Source organism: Dipodomys merriami, unplaced genomic scaffold (genome assembly GCF_024711535.1).
Source record: "Dipodomys merriami isolate MVZ:Mamm:240054 unplaced genomic scaffold, mDipMer1.0.p SCAF_43, whole genome shotgun sequence".
Lineage (NCBI taxonomy): Eukaryota > Metazoa > Chordata > Mammalia > Rodentia > Heteromyidae > Dipodomys > Dipodomys merriami.
This window is the reverse complement of record NW_027205937.1, coordinates 8,181,790-8,195,061: the sequence shown is the minus strand read 5'-3', so window position 1 is coordinate 8,195,061 and position 13,272 is coordinate 8,181,790.

Sequence of the window (13,272 nt, the reverse complement as noted above, 5' to 3'; positions counted from 1 at the left end):
TACTTCCTGCACCCAGTCATAACTCCCACCGGATTCTAAGGTCCACAAAGTAATTCTTTTCACTTTCCACACAGGAAGAAGCTGAGAGTCAGAAAGTTTAAGTATTTTACTGGAAATACTGGGCTGAGAATAATGGCTCATATCTGAACATGATAGTTTGAAACCAACCTAGGTTGATGTATCCATTACATGTTTATCTCCAGTTAACCAGAAGAAAGCAAGAATTGAGTGTTTCCAGAGCTAAAATGCCACCAGACTTGAATGGGAAAACTAAAGGATAGTTTCAATATGATGATTTTTAAATATCAATTCTGTCCCATACATAATCTCAGACAGCATGCTCTCTCTCTCTCGCTCTCTCTCTCTCTCTCTCTCTCTCTCTCTCTCTCTCTCTCTCTCTCTCTCTCTCTCTCTCTCTCTCTCTCTCTCTCTCTCTCTCTCTCTCTCTCTCTCTCTCTCTCTCTCTCTCTCTCTCTCTCTCTCTCTCCTTAAAATAGATGTTACTATGGAAATCCAAATAGTTTTTTGTAAGTTTTATTTTTAGCCTTAGTGAGGTTTGACTTGATAGTTTCTCTCTTGATGAGCCACAACTTAGAACTTTGTGATAATTATACCCATGTCTGTATTCAGAGAAACATTCTCCTAGTTAAGTCCTCCTTTTCCAGCAATGATAACTTTTCTCTTATTGGCCCAGTTTCTTCTTTTGGGACTCAGTATCTTAGACTTTTCTGTCTTGCATGGTCTATAAGTTCTTTGATCCAGTATATCTAAGCCATCCTAATAAGAAGGATTATAGGTGGTAACTACTGTACTGGACAGAACCTGGTTTGGGAAAAGTGTTCTAGGTTCACCATTCAGGGGCGGTTTTTAGTACTCACCCATAATCTCTTTGTCTTCAGAATTGGAAACTTGTTAGGTCCAGGAATTCACGGGAAGCACACACTGTGTGCTATTTCATACTTTTTAAAATTTAATGACAGCTTCCACCTATTGTGTACTTTAAGCATTGTGTAAAGAGAAAGATTGCCCCAAGAGACAGAAGCACTTTAATAAATTCTGCTCTCAAAACACAGGAACAGGAAAAGAAGCTCTGAAGGAGCCATATAGCCTAGAAGCCTTGAGTTCTTAGAAACTCAAGCTGCCTTTTATCTTACCTTCAACAAAGAAAGTCAGAGACTGCAGTGGCTTGTAAGCTCCATTTATATTCCTGAGCATGGGGTTCCCTTCCCCTTTGCCCTTCTAACCCTTCACATCAGGGCAGGTGGGAAGATGTAAGAAGAATGCTTAGAGTTTGAGCCTGGGATTAAAAACTTCATTTTGTGATCGTAAACATTCCACAACTTCTTGAATTGAATCTGAGGGGCAGACGGAAGTTAGGTAAGGAATTCAGAAACTTATAATTACTTCTTGGCTATCTAACTCATCCCTTCCCACCCCTCAGAATCATATTTCCCAACTGTGTAGACATCCTTACACTCTGTTCTCCTGGAGTTTGAGTATGGGGAATCATCTGCTTCTTATGTGTACTGATTTACAAATAGAGATTTTTTTCCTAGGCTCAAAATGATTTCATTGATGGAGACACTGTACAGTAGTCTAAACAGGGTTTCTTCATGTGTTCATACCCTAGGTAGGACCACTAAGGGCTAAATAGTAATCAAGGTTCACTTGCTGTCAGTGGTATTGCTCTGAGGAATTACTGTCAATGTTGCGCACAGTACCTAGTCCAAGGCATTTTAGAAAGGCTACAGACCCAAACTGCTTGAGTATCTGTGTGAGATAATCATCATTGAGCAACTATATTCCATGGTTTGTGAGACATTCACTTCTGTGAGCATATGCATATGAGGGCTCAAGAAGAGAGTTACTTGGAAGAAAGGATGCAAAATGTCCCCTAGAACAATGGAAACCCATATTTTGGCATGCGTAATGTTTTAACCTGTGCACTGAACTAACAGGAAAAAAAGACACACTAAGAAATCTGCCACTTATACCAAATAAAGAGATATGGTGAAAGTCAGAGAAAGGACATTGATTTCATGGTAGTCATGACAAACAACACCTTAGTACACCCTCAGAATACTAACCCATACTTTTCTATTCACCCATGTTAATAGGTGTGAGTTGTATTTAGAAGTCCTCAGGGACTTCAGAACTGGAAGATGTAGGGGAGAGCCTAAGATTGGTCTGCTATTTGGGACATAAAATAACTAGTTTGATGATAGCCCTTAGTGTGCTACAAATATGTGCATTTACCCTAGTATATATGATAAGTATCCCCTCACTGAATTATCATTGGTTGGCTCACTTGCTGGCATAGCAGCTGTCTGGTAGCTCCACTGTGACTTCACTTTATTCTGCTGAACCAGAAATGGAAAAGGAGAGACTGACCACAACAGATTTACATCTTTCTCAATGAGCAGTGAATGGCAGGGGAGTATTTAAGATGCTTCCCGTGTTCTCAGTTAGCTAGTACTACCTTGGATTCCAGCTCAAATCTTGAGAAGCAGATAAAGAACTTACATGAGATTGTTGTGCCAGATTCACAGCTAGAGATGTAGATGAGAATGTGAAAGGGTTTGGTGTGAAAACCACAGGTTGATATGAAGCACAATTCAAAGGATGTGGAGATGAAGCAAACTACCTAGAGGGAAAAGGAGAGGCAGCTGAAGCTGATGAGCACCTAGAGAGAGAAGACAGAGCAAGTTTGAGGCCAACTGGACATCAAAATAACCCATCTGAATTACAAGAGTCTGACTATCTAGAGCCACAAGGAGAGGTTGGAAGACCAGCAAGTGATCTTGCCCATTTCTAGGGAGCTCCCAGAATGCCAGGGTAAGAAATGGTAGTTTCCCACTGCTGCTGAACACATCTCAGATCCCTTGTTACCATGATAATTGACACTGGAAAGGAGCAGCGAGAGTTGTATGAGGTGATTGAAGCTCACTATGTGGAGCCAGTTCTGCAGCATTGTGGAGTGTGGTCTCTCAGGATGCTTAGGGCAAAGATCCTATAGCTGATGTCAAAGAATGCAATCTACTTGGAGTAGACATTTATGCATGGTACGTGCCTAAACACAACAAGCTGATAATGAGTTGCTAGAGGTAGTTCCCTAAAGATCTAACAGCCAAAACTGGAGAGGCAAACGCAGAGCTCTGCACTACATCACTCCACCATGCCAATTGCTTCTACCCTAGTACTGGGTACCTAGTTTGCACACGCATGACCTTGTTACCCTGATTGTGTCCTAAAATCTTCACAATTTTTATCTTTCAGTTTATCTATGCGTCCTTGTCCCTGCTAAACTGTTCTGGAAGCAAACGTACCCCATAAACAGGCTAGAGATGCAATCCTAATATCATATAAAATAGACTTCAAATTAAAATTAGTGAGTAGAGATAAGGAAGGTCACTATATACTAATTAAGGGATTTCTCCCTCAAGAGGATTTCACAATTCTAAATATCAATTCACCAAACAAAGGAGCACCAAAATTTATACAAGAAACACTACTTTCCCTCAAATCACACTTAGATGCAAAGACATTAATTGTTGGGGACTTTAACCCACCACAATCCAAACTAGATAGATCAACTTGGCAAAACCTCAACAGAGAAACCGCAGATCTAAACAACTGCATAGACCAATTATATTTAACACACATCTACTGCATATTTCATCCAGCAGCATCAGAATATACATTTTCTCAGCAACACATGGAACATTTCCCAAAATAGACCATATTTTAGGCCACAAAGCAAACTTGTCCAAATTCAGAAACATTGAAGTTATACCTTGCATTCTCTCAGACCACAAGGGAGTAAAATTAGAACTCAACACTAAAACCCAGCAAATAATGTCCTATCACAAATGGAGGCTGAATAACACACTGCTGAATCACAAGTGGGTCATGGAAGAGATTAGAAAGGAAATTCAAATGCTCATTATATTCAACAAAAATCAACACAAAAATTACCAGCTCCTCTGGGACACAGCAAAGGCAATACTCAGGGGCAAGTTTATAGCTTTGAGTTCCTACATCAACATATTGGAAAGATCTGAAACCAACAATTTAATGAGACATCTGAGCCTCCTTGAAAAAGAGCAGCAGGATACACCCCAATACAGTAGACAAAGAGAAATAGTTAAAATTAACTCAGAATTAAATGAATTAGAATCCAAAACAAAAAACAAAAAATCAACAAAACAAAGTTACTTCTTCGAAAAAATTAAGAGATCATTAGCAAATCTTATGAGATAAAGAAGAGAACACACCCAAATAAATAAACTCAGAGATGAGAATGGAAATATCAGCACAGAAACAACCAAGATTCAGAATATTATAAAGTAATACTTCTCAAAACTATATGCTAATAAGTTTGAGAACTTGGCAGAAATATTTACATGCTGAAACTAGACCAAGATGAGTAAAACCATCTTAACAGGCCCATATCAAGCATTGAAATACAGCAATAAGAGACCTCCCATCTAAGAAAAGCCCAGAACCAGATGGTTTTACAGCATAATTCTACAAGGCATTCAAAGCAGAGCTCACAACAATACTCCTCCAACTCTTCAATGAAATTGAAATAGAAAGTTCACTACCAAACTCATTCTATAAAGCCATCATAACCATCATCCCCAAAACAGGCAGGGACTCAACAAAGAAAAAGAACTATAGACCCATTTCGTTGATGAACATTGAGGCAAAACTTCTTAACAAAATTTTGTCCAATTGACTTCAACAATGCATCCAAAAAATCATACACCGCGATCAAACTGGATTCATTTCAGAGATGCAAAGCTGGTTCAATATATGCAAATCAATTAATATGATTCATCACATCAACAGGAGTAAGGATAAGAACCCCATGATTATCTCAATAGATGCAGGAAAAGCATTTGACAACATCCAACAGCCCATTATGATGAAGTTTCTGGAAAAAGTAGGAATCTATGGAACATTACTCAATACATTAAAGGCTATGAATAACAAACTTACAGCCAGCATTCTACTTAATGGTGAAAAACTAAAGCCATTTCATTTTAAGTCAGAACCAAGACAAGGAATGTCCACTCTCTCCAATTCGCTTCAATCTAGTATTTGAATGCCTAGATTCAGTGAAAGACAAAAGCAAACATAAAGGGGATCCAACTAGGGAAAGAAGAAGTAAAACTCTCCCTCTTTGCAGATGACATGGTATTGTAGTTAAAGAATCCCAGAGACTCCACTCCTAAATTACTCAAGTTGATTCAAAACATTGGCAAATTAGCAGGGTATAAAATTAACCCTCAAAAATCCATGGCTTTTCTGTATGACAATAATGAGAAAAGTGTGGCTGAAATTAGGAAAGAAACACCATTAGTAATAACACCACAAATCATATAGTACCTAGGAATTAACTTAACCAAAGAAGTGAAGGACATCTATGATGAAAACTTTAAAATCTTGAAATAGGAAATCAAAACAGAATTTAAAACGTGGCAAAATCTCCCATGCTCCTGGACTGGAAAGATCAACATCATGAAAATGGCAATAATTCCCAAGGATATCTACAAATTCAGTGTGATACCTATCAATATTCCAACCTCATTCTTCAAAGAAATTGAAGTGGCAATCCAAAAATCCATAAGGAACAATAAAAGACACCAAATAGCAAAAACGATGCTCAAAGAAAGAACAATGCTGGAGGAATATCAATACCAAATTTCAAACTCAACTACAAAGCCATAGTGATCAAAACAGCTTGATACTGGCACAAGAATAGACCTCAGGACCAATGGAATAGAATTGGAAACCCCGAAATGAACCTACAGACCTAAAGTCATCTACTCTTAGATAAGGGAGATAAAAAATAGAATGGAAGAAAGACAGCCTCTTCGGTAAATGGCCCAGGCAAAATTGGTTAAGTACTTGTAGAAAACTAAAGCTAGATCCTTATATATCACCTTGCACCAGAATCAACTCCAAGTGGATCAAAGATTTCATAATCAAACCAGACACTCTGAAAACAGTTCATGATGGAATAGAAGAAACCATAGGTCTCCTTGGCACAGGCCGAAATTTTCTTAATAGAGACCCAGAAACACAACAAATTAAAGAAAGGTTGTATAAATGGGACTGCATGAAATTGCAGAGCTTCTGCATAGCAAAGGACACAGCTAGCAAGATCAATAGAAAGCCCACACATTGGGAGAAGATCTTCACTAGCCATACAACGGACAAAGGGCTCCTATCTGAATAATACCTGGAACTCACAAAATTAAGTCCCCCAACAACAAATCTTTTTTTTTCAATTTTTTTTTGGTTTAGTTGTGGGGCCTGAACTCTGGGCCTGGGCACTGTCCCTGAGCTCTTCAGCTCAAGGCTAGTGCTCTACCACTTGAGCCACAGCGCCACTTCCGGCTTTTTTCTTATGTGGTGCTGAGGAATCGAACCCAGGGCCTCATGCATGCAAGGCAAGTGCTCTACCACTGAGCCACCTTCCCAGCCCCCCAACAACAAATCTTCAAAGAAACAACTGCCCAATAAATAAGTGGGGTAGAGACTTACAGAGAAACTTCTCTGAAGAAGAAAGAAGGATGGCCTATAGACACATGAAGAAATGCTCATCCTCACTAGCCATAAAAGAAATGCAAATCCAAACACCATTGAGATACCACCTCACTCCAGTTAGAATGGCAAAAATCAAGAACTCTAACAACAACAGATGCTAGAGGGGATGTGGACAGAAAGGAACCTTACTTCATTGTTGGTGGGAGTGTAAACTTGTTCAACCACTTTGGAAAGCAGTATGGAGGTTCCTCAAAATACTTCACATAAAGCTCACCTATGACCCAGCAATCCCACTTTTGGGTATTTACCCAAATGTTTACAAACAAGACCACACTAAAGCTAACAGCATGACTATGTTTACTGCAACATTATTTACTATAGCTAAGATATGGTACCAACCCAGATGCCCCTCAGTAGATGAATGGATCAAGAAAATGTGGTATACATACACAATGGAATTCTATGCCTCCATCAGAAAGAATGACATTGCCCCATTTGTTAGGAAATGGAAAGTCTTGGAAAAATTATATTAAGTGAAGTAAGCCAAGCCCAAAGAAAGAAAGGTCCCATGATTTCCCTTATTTGCAGTATCTAGTATATGTGTTAGTCAAGCAGAAAACGTCAGATAAGTTGATGTTAGGGAAATGAACCCTAGGATATGTATTCAAATGTTGTTGTTTTTTTCTTTCATGCGATTGTTTCTAACACATTGATAAGATCATTTCTTTGTTACTATGTATGTCCCTCCCCCAAAGTATAACCCCTCCTATCACTGTATTTGATGTCGGTATAATTTGTGGAGGAGAAAGGGAAATATGGATACAGGTGGACCCATTGCAACGAACTTTACAATTTTGTTGTGGCATGGCGGTGGCGGGAGGGGGAGCTGGAAGTATTGGGGGGGGGCAATTGGAGGATGGGAAGGGATAGTCAGGGGAAATAAAGGAGGAGGCTACAAAGCTTGATAAGAAATGTACTCATTATTTTGCCCATGTAATTGTAACCCCTCTGTACAGTATTTTCACAATAAAAAATAAAAAATATATATCACATTAAAAAAAGACATGTACTCATTGGTTCTGGGAAGGTGGTTCAGTGGTAGAGCACTTGCCTTGCATGTATGAGGCCCTGGGTTCAATTCCTCAGCACCACATAAGCAAAAAAAAAAAAGCTGGAAGTGGGGCTGGGGCTCAAGTGGTAGAGCGCTAGCCTTGAGCTGAAGAGCTGAGGGACAGCGTCCAAGCCCAGAGTTCACTCCCCAAGACCACACACCCTCCCCCCAAAAAAGCTATGTACTCATTATCTTGGCCATGTAATTGTAACCCTTTTGTACAGTATTTTCACACACAAAAAGATGTAACTTATTCAGTTTGGAATATAGTGAATGAGGAGATGAAGAGAAATAGTTTGGAGTTAATGTGTTCAAATACTTTATAACTTAGTATGATCACATAATAAAATGTAAGTATAAAAATAGGGTGATGAAATTAATAACAGGAATAAAATTTAACAAGCTACACTAAGTGGACATATGTGTATAACACAATTAAAAATACTTTGTGAAATTAAAATTTCCAATAAAAAGACAAAAATTCATTCCAGTTGTTATAGATTCATATGTTAATTTCTTTTTTTCAGTTAATTCCTTGACAAAGTAAAAGGAGAAATATATTTTGCTCATTTAGAATGACAATCTTGTCCAATTAGCATTAAAGTATTCTAGTTAATTGCTGTCAATGTGAAGTTGTTCAATCAACTTAATTATTATATTAGAATATTTTCAATGCATTCTTCAAAATATTATCTCTATAGGTATATACTTTTGCTATTTATTGAATATGTTTTCTTACTTAATTGCTATATGCCATTTTCTGACTGTAGTTTGGTGTATGCAACTAGGATATATTATACCTGATCTGGAAATCAATTATTCAAACAGGTTTTTTCAAATAAAAAATGCTTATAGTGAAATAAAGAGGTAAATCCAAATTATGTATATTTGAAGACAATGCTTGGTTAGTCCTCTTCTCACTTTACCCATTCCCTTCTTGAGAATAATACGCATTGTAAGGAAATGTTTAGAATGTTTTGGAGAAATAGTTTGACTTTAAACCAGTGATTTAGTTTATGCTTCATTTTGTTTACTTTATATCCAGAAAAACTAAATTCTTTTTTTAAATTATTTTTTTATTGTGAAAATACTGTACAGAGGGGTTACAATTACATGGGCAAGATAATGAGTACATTTCTTATCAAGCATCGTAGCCGCACCTTTGTTTCCCCTTCCCATCCCTTCTCATCCTTCCCCCGCCACCAACCCGCACAATCCTCCCCGCTCCCCCCACCCCGCCCCCTGCACCAAAGTTGTAAAGTTCGTTTTCGACATAACGACTTGTACATCTCATTGTTGCAATGGGTCCACCTGTATCCATATTTAAACAATTTTTTCCCTTCCCCTCCACAAATTATACCTACATCAAATACAGTGAACCCAGAAAAGCTTAATTCTTACCTTATCATTTTCCTTAGGCTTTATACTCAGGTTTAATCGCTGATAGGTGACAGATAAAGGTGACACTTTTTAAAAGTGGCTAAATTTAGGCTGAGGAATCTAGGTACAAGTATACTCATGCAGATAGGCCTCATCAGTCATGAGACCATGATATCAAAATGTTAACCTCTGCTTACTGGTGTCATGCTTATGAGATTCTGTGTATTATAAACAGTGATTATGAGCATTTGTTTCGTAAACAACATCATTTCATTGGTTAGGAACTGAAGTGAGACATTATACTCAGAACTAAATTGCAGAAGAAATCCAAAATTAGTTAACCATATACACTTAACAAAATGTTTTAAAAATGCAAGCTAAAGGAAATAATTTATGAAAAAAAATCAACATTTACAATAAATACAGAATCAGTATGACTGATTTTTTTATCCAGGTTGCAATAAGGCTTGCATGATGACTTTTCTGATTATATGTTTAGTTAGGTCTTGATATTTAGTTGGAGAAGTTCTGTTCTTTCATATATTCATTTGTCAGATCAAAGAGTATATGAATTCCATGCCAGAGCCAACATACAAAATAATGTTATAGTTGTACCCTGCTACTTTGCCAACCTTTCAAATCACTTCGAGTATCTTGGGTCTTTTCTCGATCTCACTAAATAGGTATGCAATTTTGTCAGCACTAGAAATATTTTGACCACCATTTATTAAAATTGCATTTTCCAGAAGCTACTATTCTCTTTTCATGAGATTTTTTACTTTCATTAATATAAAGTGCTGATGTTTGCCTTTAAATAACCCATGTTCATTCTTCTACAAACAGTGTAATTTAGAGTAGGTTTATATTGGTACACTCATGTAAACTGCTCAGATTCTATTACTTGCATATTTTGTGCTTGTTAAATCAATTATATTTAGTTGTCAATATGGATACGATTGGACTTATTCATTGCATTTATGAATATGTTAAGTATGTCATGATTTTTGTGATTTAATACTATAGCATTTTTTCTTTTAAATATGTGCAGATCTTACTTCATATACAGTTAGCTTTGTTTTAAACAATTTGATTCTTTCAAGGGATTTGCTATATTAGGTTCACCCAGATGAACTTAATTACAAATTAAAACAAACTTATTTCTGAGAGACAGTTATCCTTATAGCTCTACTCAAATTAACATGTATTTGAGGTTTTTGTACTTTTAAAAAACTGTACATAACATGTTTTTGTTCCTGGGGAATTTCCACTTTCTTGATTGTTTTTCCAGCTGTGGTGACTTCAACATATGTGGGCATTTTATTTCAAATTTTTTGTGTTTCTATTTTGTTTCATATAAGAGAAAGTACAAATAGAATCAGTGATTTAGAAGTTTTTCAAATAGAATTCTAAGAGAGACATTTGAATTTTTATGACAACTGTGAATGGGCAGGTCTTAGTGGAGGAGTAGCAAAATAACAGAGACATTGTTGGATGTGAGTTGAATTCTTCCTCCATTTGCCTCACTATTTCCAATGATATTACTTCAAAGTCTTTAGTGAAAAGAAAATAATTTTGTCTGTATGTACTCAGAATTTTTGGTTTAGTAAAAGGCAAAAGATTTGTACGATCTGAAGAGAAACCAGAGTATGGGGGGGGGGGACACACTACACATTCATATTAGATTTAAACACTAAAATCTTTTTTTCTTATTTTAAAAACACAGTTGTGAATTTATAATGTTAAAATAACACCTAATAATTTATATGAAATTGTCCAAACTATTTTCATTTCACACCATATGCATTATAGAATGTAATAATACTGTGTAAGATAGTATGTAATTATTGACTTTGTGCAAAGTTAATGATAGTGGATATTTGTGAGATACTGAGTAATAGTAAAAATTATATTTGAATCTATTAAAAATCCCAGTTACATCTAAAAATAACTCATAGTTATAAATTAATGCTGAAAAAAATAAGTTTGTTTATTGGAAAAAGCCAGAAGTTTCAATAAGCTTGCTTTTTAAAAATTGACTTGGATCTGGGCTTTGGTGCCTCATGCTTGTAATCCTATCTACTCATGGCTCTGAGATCTGAGGATAGTGGTTGAAAGCTATATGGACAAAAAATTTGTGAGACTCTTATCTCCAATAAACGTCCTAAAAACCAGAAACGGCACTGTGGCTTAAGTGGTACAGTGCTAGCCTTGAGCTGAAGCGCTGTGAGACAGTGCCCATGCCCAGAGTTCAAACCCCACGACCGACAAAAAAAAATGGCATGGTGTTTTACTTTATAATTTCATGATTTTTAATGAATGTTTGTTCAGTGAAAATGTCATTGGTTTTTTATATTTTGTGTTGGCATAAAATGAGCCACACCCAGAGCATTTTAATAAAGCAAGCTTTAATGAAGGAAGATAACATGAAGAGACAACTACAGAATTTCTACAGAGACCTGACATCTTTCACAATTCTGCCTTCCTCCTCATACTTAAGAAAGTATTGACGAACACTATAAATATACTGCATTTATAACTTAAGGATCAGTGTTTTTTTTCCAAACAGAAGCCTTCTTTTCCATGATTTTTGACATAAACTTTGGGGGATTTTTTTTATTGTGATAGGATTTCATCCAAAACAAAGCCATGTATATTAAGAAAGTCAATGTTTTTAACTCAGAGTACTAAACAAAAGAGGGAGAAAATTATGGTTAGCTTATATATTAAGCACAAATATAGGCAATATCAAGATATTTTGAAATTGCATACTTTTACTGGATAAAGTTGCTCAAATCTATATTATCTACTTGGAAAACAGAGATTAGAGAATTCCAGCTCCAAGCAAGCCCAAACACAAAATGAAGTTTCAGATACTCTAACCATTTGCTGGGTGCAATGTTTTATGTTTGTGTTAGGAGGACCACAGTCCAAGAATACCCAGGCATAGTGATACTGCCTCAAAATAAGCAATCCAATTATAATCTGCAGATATGGTAGTAGTAGTGGCTGTTTCACAAGTATAGGGTTTTGGGTTCAATCCTCCAGTTCCCCTAGAAATTTAAGTGTGTGCCAGGGTAAGAATTTGGCATGTCTAAGGTCAAGATTTCATACTCGTTTAACAAGCTTTAATAAAGCCTTTACTTTTTTGCTATTTTTAAAAAGTATAACCATAACTTCCATGCCACAAACAAATGATTTCCTATTAGAAATTTTCTTTCATCCATTAAGTAATATGTTATGTGTTGGATACTGTCCCACTGAAATCATACTAAAGATCAAAAACTTATTGTCTTAGAAAGTGACTGCATATGGAAACAGAATCTCAATGGTACCATTGAAGTTGAAGTCTCCTCCAAGAGAAGCAGAAGGTCTTGAATATGCCAAGGAAAGAGGACTCAGAAGCAGCAAACTCTGATCTTGGAGTTTTAGTTCCACTAACTCAGAGGAAATGTATTTACAGTGTTAATGCACTCAAGCTGTGGTAATTTATAATTACAATTACTAGCAAACGTGTATTCTATAAGACATGAAAAGTCATTGACTCTTGGGGTCCATGACTCATCTCTATAATGCTAGTGATTAATAAAGATGAGACTTGGGGGATAATGATTTTCTGTCTGGTAGGAAAGTTCATGAGGTTCTATCTCCAATAAACTACAAAAATTTCTGGGCTGGGACATGGTTCAAATAGTAGACTGTCTACTGGTAGCAAACAGAGCATGAGTTATGTTCAAACCCCAAATTGGGAGAAAGAAAAAGTCCTTATAAAACTATTATGAGAAACAGAATTATGAATAGGAAAGCAGAAACAAAAGAAATAAACTTATTGATACAAAGAAAGCTTCCTAATATGAAATATGGAACAAACTATAATATTTAGGGTTTTCCTTCCTATACAATAAAACTAAATGATATTTTGACTTGACAAAACTAAAATGTAAAACTGAATGCAATAAATAATCACATTACTTTTATGTTTCCATAATTTAACTTGTTGTCCTACAAATTTATAGAATACTGTAGCTATGGAAAAATCAATAAATGTTTCATTTTCATATAGGATGACATATCCTTGCAAGTGTTGTCTAAAATTGTTCTATACTGAAATGATCGTCATTGATATCTTTCTCAAGATTCCAAATGTTTATACTTTCAACTGACCTTCCACAAAACTCATACCCCAAACATAAATTTTTAGTTTGTTCATGCAATCAAAAGAATATAAA